At 49.6% G+C, this 20,505-nt stretch overlaps 1 long non-coding RNA gene across 1 annotated transcript in view; it reads left to right on the plus strand.

Annotated features, from left to right (window-relative positions):
* LOC307180130 overlaps positions 1 to 6,341 on the plus strand; it is a 59,394-nt gene extending 53,053 nt beyond the window's left edge. The window contains exon 7 of the long non-coding RNA XR_013825686.1: positions 6,136 to 6,341. This is a non-coding gene — a long non-coding RNA (uncharacterized lncRNA). The remainder of the gene's footprint in view (positions 1 to 6,135) is intronic.
* Positions 6,342 to 20,505: the final 14,164 nt, after the last annotated feature.

Genomic DNA, 20,505 nt, shown 5'->3' on the forward strand with positions numbered 1-20,505 from the left:
CAGTGTCTGTTGTCAAGCACACACAAGGCTTTCTAGGAAAGCCGGAGGCCAAGCCCTGGCTGCCTTGGCTGATAAAGATGAAGGGAGCCACTCTCAGATTTGGACAGTTTCTTACTTACATAAACAGTGAAAGGAAGATTAGTCAGAGGTGCCAGCTCCCTGGGTGTTTGCCTCACCCCAAAAAGGACGACATCAAAACAAAATGGGCCTGATGGGCCGATTCTAGACTGGCAGTATAAAATTATAAAACGAGGCAGTTTTGTACAAGCGCTATCTTGAGGGGGGTGGTATGAAAATTTCCTAGCTCATCAGAAGCCAGGAGGTGATGAGAAACCATCCCCTGAAAGCCTCCCAGGGCAGATAGCGGGGTGTTATGGGCTGAATTATATCCCCCCCCCACCCCAAATTCATATGTTGAAATCTTAATCCCTCGTATCTCAGGACGTGACTGTATTTGGAGACAGGGCCTTTAAAGATGTAATTACGTTAAAGTGAGATCATATGGGTGGGCCCTAATCCAATCTGATCGGTGTCTCTACAAGAAGAGGAGATTAGGACACAGAGAGATGATGATGTCAAGACTCAGGAAGAAGACAGCCATCTATAAACCACGGGGAGAGGCCTGGAACCCATCCTCCTTCTTGGCCCTCAGAAGGAACCAACTCTGCGGGCACCTTGATCTGGTACTTCCAGCCTCCAGAACTGGGAGGAATTAAATTTCTGTTGTATAAGCCACTCAGTCTGTGGTGCTGTGTGTGACAGCCTGAGCTGACTAATATGGGAGATGAATGCAAGATGGCCTCAGAGCAATCCTCACAGGCCTCTATCTTCTCATGTTCCGCCAAGATGAAGATTAGCTGCGGTTCAAGCTTTGCCTGTGTTGTGACCCATGTGGGTACATGGAAGGTCACTAGGGTGCCATGGTACAGCTGTTCCTGGGGGGACACTGGCCTGTCACCTACTTTGCAGATAATGAGATGTTATGCTGTTCATGGCTTCCAGATCTTCGAATGCATATATATATATGCACTTGTATTGTTTTAACTTGAAATTTTTCATTTATATGCATATATATATATGCACTTGTATTGTTTTAACTTGAAATTTTTCATTTAAAAAAAAATGGGATTTTACCCTACCTACTTCTTTGCAAGATTCTTTTTTCACTTGATGGGCAGTGTCACGGGCAGCCTTACCGACCCCGCCACAATAGGGTACTCTTGAGTCTTGAGGCCAACATTTCCATGGGCCGTCCCCTGAGTCCCCACCTTCCTGATGGTGGCAGAGATGACTTGAGAAGTGAACCCGTAAGGAGACCATTGTGTTTTCAACACCAGAGCTATGGTGGCTTAGTATAGGACAGTAGCAATGAGGATGGAGAAAAGTAGATGAATTTGAGATGTATAGAATATACATAAAATCTCACCCCTTCCTCCCCTGCCCCCCCACTGCCTTTCCCTTCTCTAGTTCATATATGAAAAGTCCTTCCGGATATAATGGACACACATCTCCACGTATAAAGGTCTGTTTTATCTCTTGTTAGTTTAAAAAGTGGAATCGTACTATACTCAATTTTTTTGCAGGATTTTTTTTTTCACTTGATGATGTGTGAGCACCTTTCCATTTCAGAATCCACCTATGGAGCTCGTTCTCTTTTTTTATGAGCTGCATACCATTTCAAGTCACAGGGAAGCATTGCATCATTTTCTTTAACCCTATCGTTATTAGTGAACGCAGAGGTTGACCGCACTCTTCTTTAATGTTATAATAAACAGCCTTGGACATGAAGTCTTGTTCTCTCGGGGTTCTGTAAAGTAGATTCCTAGTGTGAGTGGTGTCAAGAGGTATACAGTTGACCCTTGAACAACAGGGGTTTGAACTGGTCGGGTCCACTTATAGGCGGGTTTTTTTCAATAGTAAATACTACAGCACTACACGGGTTGGTTGAATCCTCGGATTTGGAACCGTGAATACAGAGGAAACATATATACCTGGAAGGCCGACTCTAAGTTATACACAGATTTAACTGTGTGGAGGGCCCACGCCCCTAACCCCCATGTTGTTCAAGGCTTAACTGTATACCCGACAGAAATGTGTTTCTATGGGCACCGGAAGTCACATGCAAGAATGTTCCTTAAAAAAAAAAAAAAGAAGAATGTTCCTTAGCAGCACTATTTGCAATAGCCCCAAACCAGAAACAACGCAAGTGGTCTTCATCAATACAACAGAATAATAAAGTTCCGTCTAGCCACGCAATGGAATGCTATACAGCAACGAAACTGAATGTTCTGCTTCTCAGAACAACATAGGTGAAGTTTAAAAATATAATGTTTGTGGGGGAGGGATGGACTGGGAGTTTGAGGTTATTAGACGCAAACTATTACATATGGAATGGATGGACAACAAGGTCCTGCTGTATGGCACGGGGAACTATATTCAATGTCCTGGGATAAACCGTAATGGAAAAGAATATATATATGTGCATAACTGAGTCACTTTGCTGTACAGCAGAAATGAACACAACTTTGTAAATCAACTGTACTTGGATTAAAAAAGAAAATAAGTGTATAATATTCGGTGAAAGAAGCCAGACAGCAAAGAATATATACTACATAATTCCATTCACGGAACGTTCGGAAACAGTCAAATCCCGTTAGAAGTTGGGATAGTGGTTCTCTTTGGGGAGACTTACTGACCGAGAAAGGGCGCAGGGGGGCTTCTGCGTACTGATAATATCCTCTTTCTCCCTTCGCAGTGGTCACCTGGGTGTGTTCAGTGTCTTAGCCACACACTCAGGATTTGCATCCTTTTCTCCCTGCATGCTGTACTTCAATAAAAATGTACCTGCATTTCTTTAAAGGTACATGTATTTAAACTAATGATCGGAGCTGCCAACTCACCCTCCACAAAGGTTGCAGCAATTTACACGCTCGGCAGCAACACGCACAAGCTCTCCTTTCCCCACACCCTTGCCAACAGCAGCGCTGGAAAAGCTTTTTGATTGTTTGCCAGTTTGATGGCTTCGGCAAAAGGGTATCTTCTCATTTTCATTTGCATTTTCCTAATCACCCGTAGGTTGAGTATGTTTCACGTTTATTGGCTGTTTGAATTTCTTTCTCTATGAATTACCTGTTTATACTTTCCCCCGTTCTTCCATTGAACCGTTGGTGGGGTCCTTATTGATATATAATGGATATTAACTTTTCCTTGGATGTGTGGCAAACACGTTCTCCTAAAGCACCTCTTGCTTTTATTCGTTTTGTTTATGGCCCATCACAGGCATCTGCTGCAGGCGAGGCAAGCGATGTGAATAAGTGATGCAGGCTCCGAGGCCATGGCAGGCCGGGGAGAGCACATACCTCTGCTGGGAACCAGTATGCCAGATCTTCTGATTCTTCAGGAGATGCTGGAAATATGGATTTTTTATGGGAAAACTTCCAGTTTTAAAATGCTGGCAACTCATTCAAAAAACTTTAAGCACTAGAAGTGACAGCCATGTTTGGGCTGGGTTGGATCGGCAGGACATCAGCTCGCAACCTCTGGTTGATGCTGTATTGCCCTGCAAAAGAGGTTTGTGTTGTCACATCCGCCCATCTTTTCCTTTAGGACTTCTGAGTTCTGTGTCTTTTATTTTTCTTTTTATCAGTTTAACACATTTTTTTTTTTTTTACTCTCTAAATCCTTCTCTTTTAAAGATGGAGAAAAGCTTTTCATGCTTTTATTCAGGTTTCCTTAATGAGAAATAAAGGTGAATACATGCGCTGCTGAACTCAGAGAATAGAGAAGGTTCTGATCTTGGGGATGTGGGTGGCTGAGCCCAGGAATGGCTAAAACAGAATTAGAACTCCTTCCCATTTTCTCATTTAAGGCCAAGGACCCCCCCCCCCCACACCACACACACACATGGTAGGATTTCAAGGGAAGAGAATAAAGAGTTTTATTCCATGATGAAACCGGAGGCCTCTGGGAATACTGAAATTCATACTAATGTGTAAATGACTTACTGAAAACCCCTTCCTGGGAGCAAGTGTGTAAGTCAGAGCAGGGAGAGAGCAGCTGGGCACTGCGAGTCTGAAAGTACAGGAGGATAGAGGAGCTCTTCCTGAGTCCATTCCTCTGCGTGAGGGAACTTCACCACTCCCAGCTGTGTCTGCCTTCCCCAGACCCACCCTGCCCTGTGCGGCTCCCACCCTGGCTGGGTACTGTCATCGTTCTGAGCAGAACTGATGGGAAGCAAAACAAACACCCCCAACCAGCTGGGGGTACTTTAATGGCTTTTGATGGTATCATCTGGGCATTTCTCACCCATGTTAATTAGCAGCTTGCTTTGACCAAGGTAGCACATCTAGAAACTGCTCTGGGGGTGGAAAACATTTTTTCTGCTTGCATATTTAGCAGAATCCGGCAAGGAACAAGACAGGGGATTGCCGGCTGAGCACCGTGATGGCTCGTCCCTTTTCTGGCACCAGATGACTGGGGTGCTGGGCTTAGCCAGGAGGGCCGGTGCTGCTGGGCATGTGTTTATTCCTAGTAATCACAGCTGCATTTATTGAGCGCCTTGTGTGTGCTAGGAATTGTGCTGAACGGTGTATATGCGCCACCTCGCCTCCTACAATTCATGCTCTGCCTGCAACGTAGGGCTGTTCATCTAAGTGACGGGGTCCAGTGTGAACCAGGCGGCGTGCGTGAGCCAGGCCTCAGAATTTCACTTCTGGGCCAGGGCTTCCTGCCCTCCCAGGCCAGGCAGGGGTGGCCCTCCATTCCAGCAACTTCTCCAGCCCAGTCTTGCAGTGCCTTGGGTACCACGTCTTCAGTCCACAGGAGGACTGGAAGCAGTCCTAGGTACTGACTGCACAGGCTCCAGGCTCACTGACCCCGCCCCTTTCTGCTTGCCTCAATGGCCCTGCCCCCTTTTGCCTTGGGCATTGGGGCCGCTCCCTTCCCTTCTGTACCCTGGGTGAAGACTCAGGTGTCCGGAGACACTACTAATAATCCAGGTGTGAACCAATAATGAAGGTGCTGGATGGGAAGAGGTTTTTTTTTTTAAAGCGTTTTTAAAAAATATTTATTCATTTATTTGGCTGTGCCGGGTCTTAGTTGTCGCAGGCGGGATCTTCAGTTGAGGCATGAGGGATCTTTTAGTTGCAGCATGTAGGATCTAGTTCCCTGATCCAGGATTGAACCCGGGACCATTGCAGTGGGAGCACGGAGTCTTAGCCACTGGACCACCAGGGAAGTCCCTGGGAGGAGTTTTAAGGTGTGACTTTTCTAGGCCGTGCACATTCATTAAAAAGCACAGATAGTATAGTTTATTTTCTGATTCTAAAAGCAATCATGCCCTTCGTAGAGAAGTCGAAGATACAAAAGGTACAAAGAAGAAAAAACTCTATCTTACCATCTAGAGATAATCATTGTCAACATTTTCAGATGGTTCTTGTTACTTGTTTTTGTATATTGATGAAAAAATATATATAAAATTTCAAATATATATAATGTTAAGCAAAGTTGAGGCCATTCTAGCAATATACTTTTAGATGATCTCTTTTCACACATTGTGTCATGTGTGAACACTTGTGAAAAGGACCCCCGTGAAAGCAAGATGGATAAGATGGGCGGAACCAAGGAGAGGGGTGGAGGGTGTGGGTTTTTTCAGCTGCAGGCTTCCCTACCCCACCCAGGACAAGGTTGTTCCTGGGCCTCTGGGGTGGAGAGTGATGCCATCAGCTTGGGGAGGACAAGAAAGGATCCCTCTGCCACCCTCTTCAGTGTCACTCACCAGTTCTTGGGAGGGTGGGAGCCTCCCAGCAGCGGCCGCCTGGGCCAGCGGGGCCCCCTGGTCATGCCCCACTCCCACCCCATTGTGATCCAGGACCCCACAGCTGCCCCCTCCCGTGTGATTTTGTGTGTGAGTGTGTGTGTCGAGGGGGGCTGTCTCTCAGAGGGACAAAAGGGGTGGCTTCTGGCTTCTTGAGGCCTTCCAGTGGCGGGGGCGGGGCACTCGTGGCTGAGGTGCCCCTGCCTCTTGAGAAACAAGCTGTCTTTTGCTTGTGACTGTGGTAGCGCTAAGCCCCATTAGCCGTTTTCCTAGAAGTGAGAATGGATTTGCTCTGAGTTCTGTCATCCTTTGTAACCCAGGGCTCACTGAAGCAGTACCAAGAGCAGGGGACTGGCCACCAGACGGGGCCCTGCTAACCTGCCCTCAAGGGTGCTTGGACTTGATGCTGGCCTTGTGAGTATGCCCCCCGTCTCCATCCTCCAACCACCTGACAGAGACAAAGCTCTTGAAGCATAGGAAGGTTTGGTGCTCCCCCGGAAGGTCGTTCATTCATCGGTGCCAGTGGAGGAGGCCCTGCTGGGTCTTAGTGATTAGAATGAGAGGGACCTGGGTTAGAGCCCCAGCTCCGACCTTAACCTGCCACCTTGGGCAAGTTACTTAACCCCTCTGAGTTCAGTGTCCTTGTCTGGAAAATGGGCCTAACAGTACTTACTTCACAGAGATAGATGCTCTGCAGATGATATGCTTTCAATGATGTACATTCGGCATCTAATACAGTACCTGAAACACAGCAGGTACTCAATAAATGCTCATTGTTATTGTGTGTTAAATTTACTCCTCATAACTTTTGGCAACGAATATTATCACCCCATTTTACAGAGGGGGCAGCTGAGGCTCAGAAGGTTACACAGTATTTCAGCTAATTAGTACAGTGTGACAACCATCCAAAACCTTAGTGGCTTAAAACAACACTGAATGGACATGAATGAACAATAATTTCTTATGATTCTGTGGATTAACTGGGTGGTTCTTGGGCTCCAGGTGGTGTCAGCTGGGGTCTATCATGTGAATACAGTCAGTTGGCAGCTAGATTTGGCTGAAAGGTTGAAGAGGGCCTCTCACGTGCCTGGGGTCTTGGTGCTGGCTGTTGGCTGAGCTGCCTCGGTTCTCTTCCTCATGTCGTTTTCACCAGGCTAGCTTGGGCTTCCCAAAGCGTGGCAGTTGACTTCCAAGAGGGAGTGTTGCAAGAGGACAAGCCTCAGCATGCAAGCACTTAGCAAGCCTCCGCTTTACATCATGCTCATTAATGTCCTTATTGGCCAAAGAAAGTCACGTGCCCAAAGCCAGAGTCAGTGTGGGAGGGGACAACATGACGGCACACATACCGGGAAGCATGGCTTATTGGCGATGCCCAAGTAACAGTTCACCAAAAAAAGGCTTGTCTAGGCTCCCACGGCTGTTGAATGGCATAGCTGGGATTTGAACCCGGGTCTGTCTGACTCCAAAATCCGTGCTTCTCCCTCAAAGCATGGCCAAGGCTGACTCTGTGGCAGGCTGGTGTTTGTGGCCGCCCCCACCAGAATTGGATGGTGATGTGATTTTCCGTCTCATCTTCAGCCCACCCTGCCCTAGCACTCCATGATGTCCTTGAACCTCTCCTGCTCACCTGACAAAGGGGAGAAAAGCACCCTTCTTCTGCTGGGCCCCTTCTGTTCTTCTCCCTTCCATGTTGACTACAGAAAGCTACTCCTGCTTCCTTCAGAGTCCCAGCCAGGACCGAGGTGGCCCCATCACTTGTGGCCTCTCCAACCACAGCAGCATCCTGGCTCTGCTGGCCTCAGGGTACACACACCTCTCTGGACTTCAGTTCTGTTTGGGGGGTACCCTTTCTTGGAAAGCAAGGGTCACGGGAACAAAGACAATATCACGGAGATAAACCCAAGTTTATAGCACATTGTCGTCATCCCAGAGGACTTCCAGTCTGCCCACCGGCTGGGCCAACTCCTCAGATAGGCCTCCTACCCCCACCCCTGTCTACACTCAGCTGATTTGAGTTGGCTCCACGGTGATGACTGCAGGAATCCAGCCCCTTCCGGCTCCTGCCTGCCTCTGACTGAGTGAGGCCCTGGTCAATTCCACCCACTGATCTGACCTGAAGGCCCAGCACCTAGGTGAGCAGTGCCCTTCTCGTGGTCCTTTCCGCTCCCAGTTTGTGGTTGCAGGGAGCATTGTTCGCTTTCCTGTGGCTGGACTCTCACTCTCCCCTCTTCTTAAGGCCTCAAAAGGACAAGCCATTTGTTCAGTGCCCTATCATAAGCTGATGGCAAAGCTGGGGCCTTGAACCTGGAATGTCATCTCCAGCCGTTCTCTCTTTCTCTCTCTTTTTTTAAAAATTTTTATTTTATTTTTTGCGGTACGCGGACCTCTCACTGCTGTGGCCTCTCCCATTGTGGAGCACAGGCTCTGGACGCGCAGGCTCAGTGGCCATGGCTCACGGGCCCAGCCGCTCAGCGGCATGTGGGATCTTCCCGGACCGGGACACGAACCCGTGTCCCCTGCATCGGCAGGCGGACTCTCAACCACTGCGCCACCAGGGAAGCCCCTTAACTTTTTATTTTATATTGAAGTATAGTTGATTAACAATGTTGTGATAGCTTCAGGTGTACGGCAAAGTGATTCAGTTATACATATACATGTATCTATTCTTTTTTTTTTTTTTTTTTTGGCTGCACTGGGTCTTTGTTGTGGTACGCGGGCTTCTCTCTAGTTGTGGCACTCAGGCTTCTCTAGTTGTGGCGCACAGGCTCCAGAGATCGCGGGCTCAGTAGTTGTGGCGTGCGGGCTTAGTTGCCCCGGGGCATTTGGGATCTTAGTTACCCCACCAGGGATCGAACCCACATCCCCTGCATTGGAAGGTGGATTCTTAACCATTGGACCACCAGGGTAGTCCCCCATGTATCTATTCTTTTTCAAATTCTTTTCCCATTTAGGCTGTTACATAGCATTGAGCAGAGTTCCCCGTGCCATACAGTAGGTCCTGCTGGTTATCCATTTTAAATTCAGCAGTGTGTACATGTCAGTCCCAAGCTTCCTGACTATCCCTTCCCCGCATCCTTCCCCACCCCCCGCAACCACAGTTGGTTCTCTAAGTCTGTGAGTCTGTTTCTGTTTTGTAAATAAGTTCATTTGTATCATTTCTTTTTTAGATTCCCCATATAAGCGATATCATACGATATTTCTTTGTCTGACTTACTTCAGTCAGTATGACAGTCTCTAGATCCATCCATGTTGCTGCAGATGGCATTATTTCATTCTTTTTAATGTCCAGCCATTATCTGGCCCATCCAGTGACAATCCCACTGCTAAGTCCAGGACACCCTGGCTCACACTGCCACCTCCGGACATGGATATGGTCCCTGCCATCCCAGGAATGGAATGTCATTGACATGGTGACTGCCACCCTCCACCAGAATGGACTCCTGTGCTCTGTGCGTCTCTGCTTCACTAGCTCCTGACTCCAAGTCTTTGATGGGGCATCTGATTGGCTGAGCGTAAGTCAGGAGCCCACACTAACTGCAGTGGCAGCTGGGAAAATGACTGTATGGCGTTTTTCGCTTCTCTGGTGGGAGGCAACTAGGAAGATGGGGAATTTCTCAAACACGGTGGTGGGGGTTGGACGCCAGTCAGCCTTGTACTTACCTCACCTGGAAAAATGCCGAACAGCTGTCCCCAGGGAGTGCTAGAGGATTGTATGTCTCCAGGGACAGCCTGAGCTTGTCTTCCCTTCCTCCAGATGCTGATGGAAGTGTGTGTGTGTGTGTGTGTGTGTGTGTGTGTGTCTCTAAGGACAGGAACACATTACACAACGTGGGGTCAGGAACCCTGGGTACGGTTCTGAGTCCCCGGGCCTCAGTTCCACTCAGCCTGCTGTCCAGCCTTTGAGCATGCAGAAGATGTGTGGTGGCTTCTGCTGTAGTCTGGGCCACTGGGCCAAAAGATGCCCCCAAGACTGCCAAAGCCCCAGATGGAATGGGGCCATTGGTTCCGTGTAACAGATGAGAGCGCAGGCTTTGGAGTCAGAGAGATCGGGGTTCGCCAGCCATGTGACCTTGTACACGTTCCTTAACGTCTCTGAACCTTAGTTTCCTCATCTGTAAAATGGAGAGGAGGTGGCAGGCACTCAGCCTCCATTCCAACCAGTTTCTGTGGCGCCTTCATGTTCTGCAGAGGTGGGAAGGCTAAAAACTACAGTTCCCAGACACCTTTGCAGCTGGGGCTGCAGACGAGAATTAGATTCCAGCAAGGAGATGCACTTGTGTGAGGTTAGGAAGGCAGCAGTGGGGAAGAGGCTACTTGCTGCTGAATGTTGCTGCTGAAGACAGTGTGTGTGTGTGTGTGTGTGTGTGTGTCAGTGTGAGAGAGACAGAGAGAGAGAGGCAACATTCTAGTGTTTGATTAGTTACCGGCTTTGTGGGTATTGAGAGGTGGTGTGGTGGCAGTGGCTTCCTGACCTTGGATGGCAACTACAATAGTGTCCTCTTGAAATCGACATCTCTGGGGCTGACCCCCTCCCTTCCCGCCTCCCTGATGATGGCAGAGATGGCAGCAGTCTTGGCAGCCCAGCTCAGCGGTGTTGCGGGCGTCTAGAGCCTGCTCCAATGATCTGTTTCCTGCAACTGAACCCTAACTGCTATAGGAGTCATGCCCCATTGCTCACACAGTCGTTGGGATGAGATGAGATGGTGGGTGCTACACAGCTTTGTAAACTGTAAAGCCCTTTATGTCCGTTAGGTGTTTTTCGAGGAAGGGTGTCCGTTTTGTCAGGGGAGACTAAACAGGATAGAAACCCTTGGGACGAGCCACTTGTTTACACGCTCTTTTATCGCAAACTGCTGGAGCAGAAGACAGCCTGAAAGAATTCAGGTAATTTGTGTACATCACCTGTTTTCGGAGGCCGAAAGGGTTCTGCTGTGGATTCAGGGCGAATACAGCCTCTCTGTCCCCAGTTAGAGCAATGAGTGACATGCCATGGCGGCTGGGAAAGGTGGCAGGTGTCCTGGTGTGAGCCTGAAAAGCCAGCTACCACGGGACTCTCCCGTACCCATGCCTGGGCTCCCCCATTAACCCGCTAGTTGGTGTTAAAGCCCACTTTAATTCCGTACCCCTCCCAGTTAAATCTTTGCATGTACAAAACCTTTCCCTCCTCTCCCATCAGGTTTGAAGCATCTCGCTTTCTGTGGTGAATAACATTCTCATGGTCATGTCATTGGCCCCTATTTCCTGCCACAAAATGAGGAGTCTCTGTGGGGTGAGGGTCCAGGCAGGTGGTCCTGGGGGCCGTGAAGCTGGGAGGAAGCTGGGCTGGGGCTTGGCTGCCAGAACAGTCCAGGCTCCACTCCAGCCCATCAGGGGGCTTGAGGCTGAGTGGGCAAGATAAACCGTTTCAGTGGTTTTTAGGAGCCCTGATCAATTGCAAGGCAGGGCAAAGCCCTCGGGGACAGATAAAGCCAGCCCTGCGCTCCAAGCCCAGTTGGAGCCAACATTTGTGTGGCTTGAACTTTTGTGTGGTTTGGACAAGTCTGCCCAGCTTTGCCGGGGTGGTTTACTCTGTTCCCAAACTGCAGTACAGGCAGGCGAACAGCCCTGGACCCCGTAAGCCAGCGCTGAAATGATTTAGGTGGCCTGTCCTCTGTCCCCGCAGGGCCCTACAGCCTTGGGGAAGAGAGGCTGAGCGTGCCATACCCCTGCTTCTCGCCGGTGGCACGGGGTTTTAGAAACGCTCCATTGCCCAAGGCAGGCAAGACCTTCGCCTCGGGGAGCTGAGCTGCTGCTGGTTTGATTCTCCGCTCCTGCTTCCAAACTAAAAAACCGATGCCCTCTTTCAGATTCCATCCTCGCCGCGCAGAGGAAGCCCGGGGTGCTGGGGACACCACCTGGAGCCTGGGCGCATAGCACCTGGGCAGTTTTTTTTTTTTTTTTTCCTTCCAGCTTGAGGTATCTTGTTTAACCTCTAAGGTGCCTGAAGGTCTGGAAGGCTCGCGGGCAGGCCTTTGGCTGGCTACAGGAGAGGCTGGGCGCCCCAGATCCCCGCGCCGCCGGTGGGCACTCTATGTGCCAATGTCCGTAGTGCTTGTGTGCAGCAGAGCAAGGCTGCCCCACGAGGTAGTTGGCCGCTGGGCCGGAAGAGACCCATCTGACAATGCCCTGTCCCCTGGGAAGCCAGTGCCAGCCTGCGCGGGCCACAGCTAAATAGAATCAGGAACAGGTGCTGCCTGGGAGGGAAACTCGGGCGCCTGGCATAGCTCAGTGATGCTCGCACCCTCTGGGGACCTTCCTGCCTCCACAGAAGGTGGGGACAGAGAGGCGAGCACGAAGAGAGAGAAAGGGAAGTGGGAAGAAACTGGTCACGGAGGAGGCTCTTTTTATTCTTTGGTGCAGCTGCGTGCATTTCTCTGACCAGCGAGGCAGAGAAAATCAGACTGGCTCCTGCCGAAACAGGCCTTCTAGTTGGGGTTGGGGGCAGGGAGGCGGAGGTGCACAGGAAAGGGGTGAAGAGGGGGAAATGCCTGAGGATACAGCAAACCACAGTCTCCAGAAGCCTTCACTGCACAGAACAACCCTCCCCTGCCGTCCTGTGCCCCAGATGCCTCAGCCTTAACCTTGGCTGCCCGAAGTGGGCCATCCTTTCCCTTCTGGGTGACACCTTGGGCATGACCCAGTCAAGACTAGGCATTCGTTCATCACTGTCTTCTGCTGTTGGGCCTTGGAGGAGAGCCTTATCCCTTCCAGCAGGGGACAAGACCTCCTGGGTGGTGTCGGTTACCCTGGTCACCCTAGCACCTGGAGAAACTGGCAAACGTCCCAAACGGGAAAGCAACATGAGGGGTCAAGGCCCTAGAGTTAGTCTCTCGTGAGGCCCTGATTGTCTAAGTCAGCAGTTCCCAAAGTGTGTTCCAAGGATCCCTGTGGTACCCCAGACCTTTTCAAGACTGTCTTTTCTAACTGCAAGCTCCATAAAGCTGGATTTTCTTCATGTATTTCAACCAAAACCACATATCACAACAGATTGAATGCTGAAGCAGCTAGGAGAAAGCAGCTGTCTTCTATGAAGCCAGCTATTAAAGAGGTTTGCAAAAATGTAAAGCGATGTCACTTTACTCCCTGATTTTTTTTTTTTTTAGAAAATACAGTCTTGTTTTTTCATTAAATTGTGCTATTGATGTGAACATGTGTATCAGTTATCTATTGCTGTGTAACAAATAGCCCCAAAACCTAGTGGCTGAAAACAACACACATTGTCTCTCAGTTTCTGTGGGTTAGGAATCTGGGAGCAGCCAGCTTAGCTGGGTGGTTCTGACTCGGAGTCTCTCATGAGGCTGTAATCAAGGCATGGTCCAGGGCTGCAGTCATGTCAAAGCTCAACCAAGGAAAGAAGGGATCCAGCTCTCAGCTCACTCACATGGCTGTTGGCAGGCCTCAGCTCCTTGCCATGTGGGCCTCTCATCAGGGCTGCCTTGTGACATGGCAGCTGGCTTCCCCCAGAGAGAGTGAAGGAGAGCACCCAAGACAGAAGCCACCGTCTTTTTATAATCTAATTTTGGAAATGACATCCCATCACTTCTGTCTTGTCTATTAGAAGTGACTCAGTAAGTCCACCCCAACTTCAAGGGGAGGGAAATACTCAAGGATGCGGGTGACAGAAGGTGGGGATTACTGGATACCATCTCAAAGGCTGCCTACCACTCATCTAAGAAGTTCATTATTGTTATTTTTATATCAATTAACAAATATTTAAAACTTTCCTCCGTTTTCATTTTTAATATGGGAAATACGGATACATGGGTCAATATAAACAAAAGCTTTTTGGAGTGCTCGATGATAAATAAAAAAGTAAAGGGGTCCCAAGATCTAAACATTTGTTAACTGCTGGTCTAGGTGTTACGGTATCTATAGAAGTATGTTAGTAACATGTGGAGGCCAGTCTACCCACCCATCGATCTATCCATTCATCCACCTGACCATCCATCCATCCATCCATCCATCCTTCTATCTACCCATTTACCCATCCATCCACCCTCATCCTCCCATCCAGCCTTCCATCCATCCATCTATCCTTCCATGCATCTATTCTTCTATCCATCCATTCATCCACCCTTACATCCATCTACTCACTCACCTATCTACCCGTACAATCAAAATGTTCCAACTACTGTGCTAGGGCTGGTACTTTAACAGGGTGGCTAGTGACTGCCGTATGGAGCGTGTCACATTTTAACAGATGAAACAACAATAAGATGAATTTAAAAATAATAGCATCAGGTTGTGATCATTTGGACCCCCAAAGCCTGGAGCCCCAGGAAGCTGGTACACTCAAATTGGCACCATTTTGGTGGGTGACATCATATGTGGCCCAGACTAGGGGTGGGGTGGGCCCAGACTGCAGGGTCCAGGGAGCAAGAAATGTGTGGCAGCTGTGGAGAGATGGCATGAGGCCCTGGTGAGCCAGAATGATCTCAGGTTCTTCATGCCTAGTTAATTGGTGACTGTGGGACTCTGGGTAGAAGACCCTTAAGTGGAAGATGTAACCCATATGGGCAGAGTTCCTATTTCTTGGTTTACTTTCCCTTTTCCCAATGGAGGGTCTCCTTCTGGACCTGACTTGACATGCTCTGGCTTTAATTTTGATCCTGGAGACTCCTCTGTGGCTTGCAGTGTCCCCTGTGGATCCCTGAGCCAGAGAGGCCCCCATTTCAGAGTCCCCAGGGGAAATGCTCTGATTCATGAGAAGGGCCTCAACCTATCACCCCCAAATATGTGAAGACTGGGCTCTTTTATCATCTTGTCACTGACACCTGGGAAGTTTGAGCTGGCAACCTTCTTATAGGAGGAGGTAGGGGAGGTCGGGGGCAAAGAGAGACCAAAAACCCAGGCTGGAGGCATAAGGACACTCACTGGGTTCTGGAACAGGAAAAACGGGGGTGGGTGGCTGGGATGGACAGAGCGCATAAGTGATGATCTTCTCTACTTCAAAGCCTGGCCTCACCAGCCCTGCTCTAAGAGGCAGCTAAGGTAGGAGCCCCCCAGCCCCTCTTCCAACTCCTGAAAGCCATTGAGCATTTTAAAGAGGGAATGTGTGCCCCCCACTCAATGCTCGGAGCTTTCGTTGTGTGAATTGTTCCCTCAGGGAGCGGGGCCGTGTGAATAAGTTACACTTGGTCTTGGTGCCGATGCCCCAGCCCAGTGGCTTCCAGAAAGACCAGGCCAGGCCTCTTTGGGACGACATATGTCAGGGATGCTCTTGCGGGGGGAGGAGGGGTGTTGCTTAAAATGTGGCCTCTCTGTGGCCCGGCACAATTCTTCCAGTCTTCTCCGTGAGGGTTCGTTGGTGGCTTCAGGCCTCAGGTTTGAATGTGGGCTGTATCTTAGCAAAATGCTAAAACAGTGGAGATATTTGTGTGCAGGTTCAACCCCCGATATGGCTCTTGGGCCCTTCTCAAGAGAGAACGGGTGTTACCCTTGGTTTCTGGCCTTGTCATGGATAAAATTGGTGAATGGGTAATAAGCAGCTCAGGTGCCCCTGATATCAGGGGATCTCAAAACGCTGTCCTGTACCAGCAGCAGCATCATCATCACCTGGGAACTTGTTAGCAATGCAAATTTGGGGGGGCTCACCCCAGACCTACTGAGTCAGGATTTGGGGCAATGGGGCTAGGGCCTGGGAATCTGTGTTTAAACAACCCCTCCAGGTGACTGTGATGCCCTTTCAAGTTCAAGTTTGAGAGCCACTGTTTTATGAAGAATATTATTCTCATTTAACAGATAAAGAAAATGAAGATCAGGGCGGCTAAGTCACTCGACCGGGATCGTGCAGCCAGCAAGTTGGGTGCCAAGACTCAAAACAGGTCTTTCATGAGAAGGACTCTTGTTTTTTTTCTTTTGTCTCTTCCACTCCCTCCCTCTCTGTCCTCACCCCTCCATCCTCTATCCCGGAGGTTCTCAACTTGGCCGTATATTGACATCACCTGGGGAGCTTTAAAAAATAATATTGCTGTTAGGCCTCCACCCTAGGAAACCGAATCTCCGGGGTGTGACTCCAGCATCTGTACTTTTTACTCCCTCTTCACAGGCAGCCTTACCCAGATTCCTTTGCGATTCCAAATGTTTCTGATGCATGCATTTGCACTGAGGTGTTAGTAACTGGATGTGTTACCTTTCTCAGGGTGTCTGCATTTGAAAAAAGAGCCGAGGACATAAAATAATGAATTGCATAAGCATCTTAGCGAGTGGGAGAGACCAGCTTTTGATCTCCTTTCTCACACTTGCAGCAGATTTATTGCCCTTACATGTCCTGCTAGGAATCTACCCAGCAGTCTTCGCTGAGAATTCTGAATATGCTGTGGCTTTTCGAGGGGCTTTTTGGGCTAGAAGACCTTGAATGAATCATTTTTGAATGCCCATAAGCCATCAGCCTTGCCCACAGAGGGCAGTCGGTTCAATTCTAACTAGCAAGCAAAACCAAAATCATTCGCCCAAAATGTTTTTGCTGTTGTTGTTTGTTTTTTTTAACCATTCCGTGATGAATCTTCCCCTGTCGGACCTTTCCCAGATCCCAAGTCAATCAAATTTCAGGAGCCCCTTCCCATGGCTAATTTTAGGACATGACAAATTTTGATGTTGACGCCCCCTTTTCATTTTTTTAATTGTGTAAACCTTTTTTAATTGAAGTATACTTGATGTATAATATTACATTGTCGTAAACCTTTGATTTTTAAAAAGGAAGAAAAATAAAAGCCACCCTAAAATGATTTTTTTTTTTTGACTGGCATCTACATCTCTACCCTGCTTCCTGCACCTGGTGGGGGACACAGCGCTTCTCCGCCCTTCAGGAAACGGCCCACTTGTCAGCAGCTGGGCTCCCAGGAACAAAGGCCTAGGTTCATTACCACAGTATCGACCCTGACACGTTGCACTCGGGCCACCTCCCCCAGAGTTCCTCAATTCACACCCCAAATGAAGCGTAATTGGACCTGGACATCTTTGAAGTCCCCCGAGCAGCTCGCCAGCATTTTGAAATGTCCTCGATTTGCATGGTGAAAACCTGGTTGGAGGTGACTTTTTCTTTCCCCTCGTCCCACGGTTTTAAAGACAGAATGATTTAAAATGACATTCTCCAGCCAGGGAAGAGTTACCATGGAAGAAATAAAAATTCTCAAAGCCCAGAAAAGAAAAGGCCAAATAAGTCCGAGGATCTGATGAATCTCTCATCTGCTCCTTTGCTCGGTTTTTGTTCTGCGAGGGCCACATACCAGGCCGTGGTTTCCTCTCAAACTTCTCCCCACGTCCCCGACCTGGGGGGATGACAAGGATCCAGGAAACTTGGCTAGGAGGTTCTGCAGGCCAGCGGGTTGCTATCAGACCTGAAGCAAGAGCAGGAGCCCTGCCACAGGCCGGTGAGTTGATGAGGGAGACTGTGTGTTGATCAGGGATCATCTGTCTTGCGTTCCAGCTGAGCCAGCGCCGCTATGCAGGGATCGTGCACAGTCCCAGAAATCAGCATGCCCGTGTGCCCTGTGGGTCTAAAGCTTGGTGATTTCTTGCAGCCCACGGAGGGGCCTGCTTGGTGGAGTCGTGCCTGCGGCCTAGGCGGGCATTTGTTGAGCCCGGGAGGAGCTGCGCGGTCTGTTTTCCTCTGGGCAGTGGCCTGCCCCCGGTTTGTAGTCCCTCCCACACACCCACTCCTGCTTCTGTGAGCTTCCTCAGGGGTAGCCATCCTCTGAAACAAATGATCCACTTTCCTCTAGAGCACCACTGTCCAATAGAACTTTCTGTGAGAAGGGAAATATTTTATATCTGTGCTGAGATGTGGCTGGTGCAACTGAGGAAATGAATTTTCAACCTTATGTAATTTTTTTCGGATTTCTTTAATGGAAGTACCGTTGATTTATAATGTTTCAGGTGTACAGCAAAGTGATTCACGTCATTTAATTTAAATAGCCACATGTGGCTAGTGGCGACTACATTCGGACAGTTGACCAAATCCCAAGAGTGGGTGCCCCAGTTTGGGGGGTGTATGGTATTGACTATCGACGCTCTAAAAAGACTTTTTTTTTTTGGCCGTGCCACATGGCTTGCGGGATCTTAGTTGCCCAACCAGGGATCGAACCCGCGCCCCCTGCAGTGGAAGTGCGGAGTCCTAACCATTGGATCACCAGGGAAGTCCCCAGAAAAACTTTTCAATCAAGCAAAGCTTAATTTATTAGACCTACTTCAGTAAGGAAGAGGACCCCTGTGACAGAATGCTAGTGATGTCTCCAAGCAGGGACCCTGGGGAAGGGTATTGATAGCATTTAGAGGCTGGACTGGGTGATTCTGAAGTTGGGTCTTTCTTTTTTTTTTTTTTTTTTTTGGCGGTACGCGGGCCTCTCACTGTTGTGGCCTGTCCCGTTGCGGAGCACAGGCTCCGGACGCGCAGGCTCAGCGGCCATGGCTCACGGGCCCAGCCGCTCCGCGGCATGTGGGATCTTCCCAGACCGGGGCACGAACCCGTGTCCCCTGCGTCAGCAGGCGGACTCTCAACCACTGCGCCACCAGGGAAGCCCTGAAGTTGGGTCTTTCAAGGCAAGAAACTGACTGGGGTTGGGGAGAGTTTCTGACAAAGTAGTTTTGGATTGGGAACAGCAAGGCAGAGGTCTTGTAGTAAGTCTTGAGGAGCTAGCTGTTGGTCTTAGTAACAAGCTATTTTAGTTGGTTCAGTCTATCTTCCAGGAGCAAGTATTTCTTATAGCAAAGAGCTAAGTTAATTTTGTTTGTTCTCAGTACGATTTAAACATGGGGATCAGAAAGCATGCCTGGTCCCAGAATTGTTTAACGTAGGGACAGAGAATAACAAATCGCCACCAAATGTAGTGACTTAAAACAATAAACGTTTATCATCTGACAGTTGCTGAAGGTCAGGAATTTGGGAGCAGCTGAATGGGGTGGTCCTGGCTTGGAGTCTCCCATGAGGTGGTAGCCAGGATGTTGGCTCGGGTCACCAATAACCGTCTGAAAGATTTACCAGGGCTGGAGGACCCACTTACAAGGGGGCTCGTTTGCATGGCTGGTGAAATGGGGTTGGCAGTTGGCAGGAGGGCTCAGTTCCTTGGCCTGTGGGCCCCTCCCATGTGGCTGCTGGAGAAGCCTCATGGCATGGTAGCTAGCTTCCCCTAGAGCGAGTGATTCAAAGGAGAGCCAGACAGAACCCACAGTGTCTTTTATGAGCTAACCTCAGAAATCTCACTTCATCATTTCCAAGATATCCTATTGGTTATGCAGGGCAGCCTTGTTCAACATGGAAGGTGACCAGGCAAGGGAGTTAAGATTGGGGGTGAGAATCACAGGGAGAGGGAATTATGTGGTTTCAGTTCTCAGTGGTAAGTGGGGGTGGGGGGCAGTGGTATAAGGTAGGTGCAGAGTTTCCTGGGTTTCAGAACTGAGACACAACTGCGGCAGGTCTGTATATGTTGGGGAGGGAGGGACCCACTGGCTGACCCAGCCTTCCACCCACCTTCTGGAACGTTGTTCCAGTTACCACCTCTATGTAACAAATAACTCGAAAATGTAGTGACTTCAAGCAACCATTTTATTATGCTTATTGGACTCTATGGGTCAGGAATTCAGACAGGGCACAATGGGGGACGGCTTGTCCGTGCTCCACAATGTCTGGGGCCTCAGCTGGAAAGACTCAAAGCCCAGTGATGATAGTTGGGGGCTGGAGTCATCTGCAGGTTCAATCATTGACATGTCTGGTGCCTGGGCTCGGTGGGACTCAAAGGCTTGGACAGTGGATGGAGCACGTACAGGTGGCCTCTCTATATAGCTTGGGCTTCCTCACAGCATGGTGGCCTCAGCATGATGGGACTTCTTATGTGGTGGCTCAGGGCTTCAAGTGTGATTGTTCTAGCAAATAAGGTGGAAGCTGCATGGGCTTTTATGACTCAGCCTTGGGAGTCACCCGGCATCGCGTCCACGTACAGTGGAAGCGTTTACTGAAGCAGTCACAAGCCCACCTGGGTTCAAGGGAAGGGGGCGGAGACCCAGTTTCTCAACAGGGAATGTCAATGTCACATTGTAGAAGAGTATGTGGGCTGGATGGTATTGTTACAGCCATTCTTAGAAAATACAGTCTGCTGTGCGCATCAGTTACTTTTTGCGGTACACGGGCCTCTCACTGTTGTGGCCTCTCCCGCTGTGGAGCACAGGCTCCGGACGCGCAGGCTCAGCGGCCATGGCTCACGGGCCCAGCCGCTCCGCGGCATGTGGGATCTTCCCGGACCGGGACACGAACCCGCGTCCCCTGCATCGGCAGGCGGACTCTCAACCACTGCGCCACCAGGGAAGCCCAGGCTTTTGTCTTTGATGGGTGGGAGCAATGGGGACTGGGGGAACGTGGGCCCTGGGCATCCCACACAGGCATCTTTGTTAGATAGTCCTTGTTGCTTCCTGATCATAGGTCACTGATCCAAGTCCGAGCTGAGTGGGACACATGAGGAGGAAGAGATGAGCCTAGGAGATGGGGTTCTTCACACAGGCCCATAGGACAGTGTCCCAGACTGTGTGGCCTTGGATAAGTGGCTCATCTCTGAACTGGGAATAATAAGCCCTGCCTCGGGGTCGTTGTGGGGAGCAGGTTAGGTAAGGTGTGCAGAGTACAGTAGGGTGCCTGGCACGTAGTGGGTCTTCAACAGATG

This window comes from Stenella coeruleoalba, assembly GCF_951394435.1.
Source record: "Stenella coeruleoalba genome assembly, chromosome: X".
NCBI lineage: Eukaryota > Metazoa > Chordata > Mammalia > Artiodactyla > Delphinidae > Stenella > Stenella coeruleoalba.